Raw genomic sequence first — 8,556 nt, 5'->3', positions numbered from 1 at the left:
AACTCAATTTTGCACTTGAATCAGGATATTCCCAATTTAAGGCTGCGCAAGCTCTCTTAGTCTGCTGCCCCATTGTGCATATAAACTGTGGTACAGACTGTAGTTACATGATCATATTCTATACCTTTTAAAATTACACACAAAAAATATGTTAAGAAAACATAAAGGTTGCACTTATCAAACACTGGCAAGTTAAGGTCACCTATGCAACTTTAATTTGATCTTGCTCTGCATATGTACTATGACAGAGTCTTTAATCACATACTTTTTTGTCCACAGAATCTCTGCCTTATTCAGTACGTAGAATGGACAGTGCTCACTGAAGAAGCAGCTATTCAATAGCTTGTTTTCTCTTCATGCAAATCTATGGCTTCATGGGTTATTTACTTAATTAAATATTATTTAAATAATTTCTTCATCAGCTTTTGTATGGTGCTTATCACTGCAGTATTCAAGTGCTTCACAAACAATTTATTTTCACAATGCCCCTGACATGAGGTGGTATTATCCCCATTTTACAGACAGTAAACTGAGGTACAAAGAGCTTAAGTTCAAAAAGTATCCACTAATTTAGAGATGCCTAGGACCCGTTTTTTACAGAGTACTTTATATAGCACTTTATATGTTCCAAGCACAGTTCACATTGACTTCACTTGAAGCTGTGAGCATTTAGCACTTCTGCAAAAATCAGATCCCGGGGTCTCAAGCCTGGCACCCAGAAAATGAGGAACACACAAATAGAGACCACCTGTGAAAAGTTTAGTTTAAGCAACTTACCCAGCATCACATAGGAACTGTGTGGCAGAGGCAGGGATAGAACCCAATTTTCCAGGGCAGCATTTAACTGGCTTAACCATGAGACCATCCCTTCTCTTCCCGCAACCCTTTACGCTACACATCTTCCAACTTCTGAAATAAATGAAACAGGGGTCCTACAAACAACAGTCTCCATTACACAACCCTGATTCATCCCCAGAGCAAGTCCACCTGTGCACTGAATGAATGGATCCTGTGGGGGGAAAATAGAATAATGCATTAGGACTATCATAATGCATAATCACAAGGGGGTCAAGTTAAGATTGCACAGGCAACTTTAAATCTGGTATTTCCTAACTTTTGACAGTTTGACTTTGCAACATTATTATTTTAAACAGATTTTTTTATGTAATCTCCTAGGTTAAAAAAAAAAAACAGCAGCAAATTCCATCATGTGGCATCATATTGACACTTACATGGGCCACCGGCAGTGTTGGAACCCTTAGGTCTGCCACACAGACCTCTATCACTTGCATTAATGGAGTAAATTATGGCAGTAGTAGGCTGTCATCCTCTGCATGGACCAACACTAAGGGAATGGGACACTGCCAGTGGTTTTCACAGCTGTTTGCTGAGAGCAGAGGAATGGTGAGACTCAGGAATGAGGGTTTCATTCCAGGCTCTGGAGGAGTGTGCGCTCTTAGTGGATCTATTCCCCTCCCTCCCCACAGCATGAACTTTCTTCCTTGTCCCCTCTTGTGTATTCAAATGCTTCCTCTTCCCCACCCCAGGCTCATTGTCCCAGCCCCATTCTCCTCACCTAGCCAATGCCAGTCCCCTCATTCCAGTCTCCCTGCCCAGCCACTTCTAATCTCCTTTCTTCTGGCTCCTCACCTGATCCATCTCTCCCAAGCCCTATCCTCCAGTCATCTCACCCACTTCCATGTTTCCTATCCCCACTGACTCAGTCCCAATCTCCCTCCCTGTGTATTTATGCCTGCCTACTGTATTTTTCACTCCATACATCTGAAGAAGTGGATCATAGCCCACGAAAACTTATGCGCTAATAAATTTGTTAGTCTTTAAGGTGCCACAAGACTCCTAGTTGTTTTTGCTGAAACAGACTAACACGGCTACCACTCTGAATCATGCAATCTCAGCATCCCCCCTTGCCTGGCTACTTGTCCCACTCTCTTTGCCCAGCCAGTCCCAGTCTCCCATGCATGTCAACTCCTTACCAGATCTAGCTCCTCTCACCTCCTGCCCTCAGCCAAACTAGTTCGCAGCCCCAGTCTCCTTGCCCAGCTAGTTCCAACTTCAGATATGTTTGGCTAGTATTTTCCCCCCCCTTTTTTATATTGATTTCACTGTCCTACTTGTCCTGTTTAGCAACAGACTTTTTTCATTCAATACATTCATTGTGCTAAGGTCCACAGATACATTACAATGGGTACAGCAGCCTACTGGCAGCTTGGGGGCAGAACAAGACCTGTCAGGCATTCCCTAGTGCCCGGCAGCTCAGGCAGGCCTCTCTGCTGCAGAGCTTTTCTCAGAAAGAAACTCCAAACTTTTTCAGAAGTTTAGACTAACAGTTTGGTTCAGTGGTTCTGTCTAATTCCCAGCTGTGCCCAAAGGCTGCATTTGATTTTTCTGGGGGTGATTGTCTTCTCCGCTCCGCTCCCCCTTCTGAGGTATTTGTGCAATGGCTAGTGTCCATGCACACTTCACAGAGCAAGCCAAACAAAGAAAAAAGGGCTGACTATGAATACTATCAGGTACCAGCTCTCATCTCAGAAGAATATTAACAGAAGATTATGTCCATAAAGGAAAATGAGTGGTGTCTCAGAAAAAATCCAGTTCTTATTGGAGTCTATTGAGAATGTTGATCTCATGACAGATGTGCTTCAAAGAAACAGAGCTCCTATGAGACCTGTTCAGTAATTCTTGCTATTCCCTTGCATCTCATCTCTGCCAACGGATGTGATGGGATCAAGGCCCCATCATATATTCTCCACTCCCTCAACCAAATGTAGACAAAACATTTTTTTTTTTTTTTTTGAAGTGATCCACCCATTAGTGCATCAGGAAGAGTGAGCCTAATATTAAAATGCCAGCTGGGGTAATGCAGGGGGCTCATTCAGGTCTCAATTTCTTCTGGTACCTTTCCCCTGGATTGAAAGAGTGCAGAGCATCCACCAGTTGAAACAATGATATACTAAAGTTTCAGAGCGCTGTTCTTTCCAAGGATAAAAGACTTATTCTACTTGAGGATCAATGTGTCTGAGGGAGTTTTACATAAACTAGGGGGAACATGATCATTCCAATTCAGGAAGAAAAAAAAAAATCAACTTCTCCTGTCCTGGCCAGAGCAAAGTTTCCTATCTTTATGTGCACTCCACATCAAGAGCAAAGATAAATACCAAGATTTATTATGGCAGAAGTTGGATTAAGCAGAGTGGAATGTGTACCCAGAAATAGCCTCACTCAGTCAACTTGGTGAGCTAGTGATTGACATCTGCATCTAGAAACAACAGAAAGCCATAGTGGCCTCTCCATGTGTCAGGACCTAGATTCTGAGGTGGTGAATGACCTCTCTCAAAACTGGGCAATGTGTATGCTATATGTCTTTCCACTATTGCCCAGGACCATACAAAAGATAGGAAGGAGAGTATGGCAGTGACACTGTTTTTGCCTTTGTGGATGAAGAGGCTATGGATCTCAGGCAATTAACTAGCATTGGATCTTCTGATGCCTCTATGTCAAAGAGGCCGTCTGCCATTGAAAAAAGCAGTTCTTCATCTGGGTTCAGACAGGTTAAAAATGGAGGAACTCATTATCACTCTCATGGACTCAAAGTAACTCAACAAAAACAAATTCTGCTGGCTGGTGAAAAGCCCATAGTTTAACTACCATGTAAAAGAAGTAAAACATAGTCTTGAATTCCTCCAGGAGGGCTAATGTGGGTGTATAAGTGTCCAAGCAGAAAGGTAAATCTCTATAATGTTTTCATGTTCAAGGAAAGTAAGTTTGGTACAAATCCCAGCATTAAATGCTTCCTTAGGACATCAATGCTTATTCCAGCCCAATAAAGGTCAGAAAACATAACCTTAGAATCTCATTCTGCTCCTTCAGCATCTACCTAGATCAAACTCCTGCACACAATGCATCTACTTCCTATCCATTAAAGCAGACCTCCCAATAGCTACTGTCTTCAATCAGATGAATATTTAAATTGGGAGCTTTCTCAGATGACACCCAGTGTTGTACTTTATATATCCTCCCCTGGGGACTAATATCTCAGCTGGTACATATTTAAAGAACGACCAGCTTCCCATCTGTGAAAATCTCATGGCAATGAATCTGTGTGCCTTAGAACAACAAATAAGAACATTCATCTGCTTACCTGAAAATATACCTTCTTTGCGTAATAAGGCCCATAGGTCTGCCCCAGCGTGGAGACATATGGAACATCCAGAATAGAGATGGCAATTGGATTTGGTTTGTTGCTGTGGTCTGCAGTAAGAGAAATTGTGCTTTTTCCTCACTCTAGAAAAATAGATATGAATTATCCTGACTGTGGAGGTTAGTTCAAGAGAACTTCAGGAAGCAGGGTACTCCCCTCCCACCAGGGACTTGCAGGTCTAGCTCTTCCCCCCCCCCCCCCCAAAAGCTGCAAGTAGGCGGACGTACCCTTGTAACGATCTACCTGAAAATTGCCTCTCTGAGTAATAAGATCCATAAATACAGAAGAGTTTTCCTATTCTCTTTCACCAAGGTATGCATTTTAAGTTGTCAGGATTGGAGTACTATACATTTGTTTCAATATGTTTTGGAATAGTCTGCGTTTAATGTGGAAGTAGTACTGAATGCAAGCAAATAATTGTACAACACTGGAAATCACACTCAAAGCCTAACATAAGACTCTGGATTACAATTTGAATCATTGATGCATCTTTAAATGAAAATGTTTGTATAGATTAATGCATCAAAGAACAGTTTGATTGTACATGTGGACAAATGTTAATGAATAAAGAATGTATTTTGCTCACACTTGTAATCTTTCCCTTGTATTTAAGTTAGTCTCTCGGTTCTTGCTTTTCTTCTCTATTCTTTGTATAATTTAGTTTTACATAAACACATATTGATGATTTGGTCTTTTTGGTATTGCTTGATTGTATTTACTGAACTTTCATGAACATTTTCTTTAAAATCTCAGATAAGTTATTAAAAAATAGAAACCATGTTACTCATGACAGACATGACAAACATTCATTGTTACTCATCTCTTCCACAGCATCACTCTAAGAAAGGGTGGCATTCAATGCATTAAGAAGCTTTATGCCAGCACAGCATGAAAACTGTCACAGATGCTCCCCATCACCCAACATAAATAAAACAGGCTCCTTGCAAGGTCTGTAGATTGTCAACACATTTGATGTGATTGGTTTTGGCATGTGACAATGCAAGACAAGCAAGTCAGAGGATGCCCTTCAATAATACAAATGGTCTAGATTGATTTATACTGATCCCATTTATACTGAGAAATGCAGCTGCTACTGGACTTTCAGAAGCTCTCATGGCATGTTGAGCAGCTTAAACAAGGAAAATGTGTATACAATGTCTGTAGATAATTTTTCAAAAAGATTCTGAGAGGCTCATGAGAGATACATAGGTAAGGGACATAGATGTTTTAAATGTGCTTTGGGTAACTCAATTAAGATTCAGATACGTTACGTTATTCGTATACAATACCTTCCTTTTAGTGATGAGTAAAATATTGTTTAGACAACAGTAGATACCCGAAAACTTGTGCTTCCTGTATTCCATACAGGCTTTCAAGTTGAGGTTGGATGAATATGAGCAAAAACAGTAAGAGTTCAAACTTGCCCATCTGCTCTTAATGCAAGTTGGAACCTCAACTCTTAAGCAAATTTGATATATGAAGTATCCTTAAACAAACATGAATTCCCATATGTATTGTATATACACCAGTGGTTCTCAACCTATTTATCATTGTGGGCTGCATACGGTTGAGAACCACAGTGCCCCCCCCAAACCTCTATGCTCAGCACTCTCCAGCCAGAAACCCTTCCACAGAGTGGGGCCAGGCGTGGAGAGCTGGGCATGGGGCAGGGACCCTGATCCCGGATCCTGGTGCGCGGGGACTCCCAACCCCCACCATGCGGGGCCAGGGAGGCTGCCAGGACCCAGACCCTGCAGGGACCCGACCCTACCATGCAGGGTTAGGCAGCAACTGGCTGCCTGGAACCATGTGAGAAGCCGGGGGGCAGCCAGGACCCCTCCCCCGGACCCTGCCCACCCCACAGCATGACAGCCGGGAGCCCAGAGCCGCCCCCCCCCCACTGCGCAGCAGCAGCCCAGGAGCCCACCCGCCTTTAGCACACTACTGTGTGCTAACTGGGCCATATGCGGCCCATGGGCCGCGGGTTGAGAACCGCTGATATAGACACTGTATTTATATTCTCATATGTATCATATATACACACTATATTTAGATTCAAATGATAAGTTTTAACAAATATAGTACCATATCAGCAGCACCGCAGAAGCCACTTGACACTACCTAAGGATCTGGCCCATGAAACCTCAAATTAATGCACAGAAAAATCTCTTTTGAAAATAAAACTGAATGTTAGCGATGCTTCTTGGCCACCATGGAGGGGAAAAACAGACCCATTCAATTGATGCAGAGAATTGTTCTCCTTCCTTCAGAGAATGTGGAAACACACCTTGACTCTGAGATGGCCTGTAGTTATGTCATGTCCTTGAACAAGCTAATGGGGATTAGGTTCAAGTTACAATGTCTGGAGAGACAGCTATGATTTTTTAATTTTTTAAAAATACGCTAACTTAGTGATCATAAAAAAAACATTACTCACTTTGTGCAGTAACTGTGGTTCTTCGAGATGTGTCCCCCTATGGGTGCTCCACTTGGTGACTTCTGACAGTATCACCAGATGGAGGAGAGAGTTTCAGGACAGAGTCCACCATGAACTGGACGGAGACCAGTAACTCAAAACCATTAACATGTGCTTAGGGAATTTCACAGGTGCAATAGAACCGTTAGTCTGTAAAACAAACTAATTTCACATAAGTCACTGAAAAGCCAAGACATGGCAACTATTTCCACAAGTGGCATTTCTCTCTCTTTTCAACGCACGTGCCCCATTGCAATGTAAACTAGTTTCGCACAAGGAGCTTCCTAGGGAGCTCAGCTTCTGAACGGGACAATGAGCCCGGAATACATTTGTTTTACAATCAAGTCTCCCTCATCCTGAAGGTTCTCAATAGTTCAAGAGACTGAGCTGGGCCTAGAAATGATTTATGAGATTGCTGTAGAAAGACTTCATTGCCCGAGGTACAATGATGTGCTGGGGCATGGGGGACACAGAAGCGCTTTAAAATTCTGTCAAACTTCGTGCAGGGACAATCTCCCTGCCTGTGATGAAATCTCCCCCCTTTATGCAGCCTGCAGAATCATCCCTGCTACAGCTAATTTGTCCCAAAGGTTCATAAAAAGAGTCATATAAAGAGCTTTTACTTTCATTTGGAATGCAAGTGTCAGTTTTTTTTTTTTTTTTTTTTTAAATATGCACCTCTACCCCGATATAACACTGTCCTCGGGAGCCAAAAAACCTTACCGCATTATAGGTGAAACCGCATTATATCGAATTTGCTTTGACCCGCTGGAGTGCGCAGCCCCGCCCCCCCGGAGCACTGCTTTACCGCGTTATATCCGAATTCGTGTCATATTGGGTCGCATTATATTGGGGTAGAGGTGTATTTATTTTCTTAGAGGAAAAGACACCCCAGTTTCCAGGTCTGCTCCGTCACCACCCAATTTTTAATAAAAATGAACATGTGGCTTGGGATCTGCCTATTGACTACCCCTGACATATACCTATTGTCTTGGTAGGGGCTTATGGTTATAGTTATGTTAACTGAGGATGAATTCACACCTGTCAACCTCAGTGGGGTCTCAACTCAACCTGTAACAAGGTTTCACCCAGCTCATAACAATATTTATCTCCTTACAGTCCTGTTAGCCCTGCAGGAGCCAACACAAATAGGGGAGAGAGAGATTGGCTATTTCATCTTACTGCCACAATTGTCTCTTAAGTTCCAGTTACACTGGTGCAACCCTCCTGAAAACAAGGCTTGCAGAACCATAATTACTGGCAATTAGGGCGGTCGATTAATCAGAGTTAACTCATGTGATTAACTCAAAAAAATTAATTGCAATAAAAATATGTATCCCAATTAATCGTCGTTTTAATCGCACTGTTAAACAATAGAACACCAATTGAAATTTATTAAGTATTTTGATGTTTTTTCTACCTTTTCATATATATTGTATACTATGTTGTAATTGAAATCAAAGTGTATATTATTTTGATTACAAATATTTGCACTGCAAAATCATAAACAAAAGAAATAGTATTTTTCAATTCACTTTATACAAGTACTGTAGTGCAATCTCTGTTGTGAAAGTGCAACTTTAAAATGTAGGGTTTTTTTGTGTTAGATAACTGCACTCAAAAACAAAACCATGTAAAACTTCAGAGCCTACAAGTCCATTCAGTCCTACTTTTTGTTCAGCCAATCACTAAGAGAAACAATTTTGTTTACATTTACAGGAGATAATGCTGCCTGCTTCTTGTTTATGTCATCTGAAAGTGAGAACAAGTGTTCTCATGGCATTGTTGTACCTGGTGTTGCAAGATATTTACGTGCCAGATATGCTAAACATTCTTATGCCCCTTCATGCTTCAGCCACCA

This window comes from Terrapene carolina, unplaced genomic scaffold (assembly GCF_002925995.2).
Source record: "Terrapene carolina triunguis isolate 2854851 unplaced genomic scaffold, T_m_triunguis-2.0 Scaffold53, whole genome shotgun sequence".
Lineage (NCBI taxonomy): Eukaryota > Metazoa > Chordata > Testudines > Emydidae > Terrapene > Terrapene triunguis.
Note: the sequence above shows the minus strand (reverse complement) of the source record.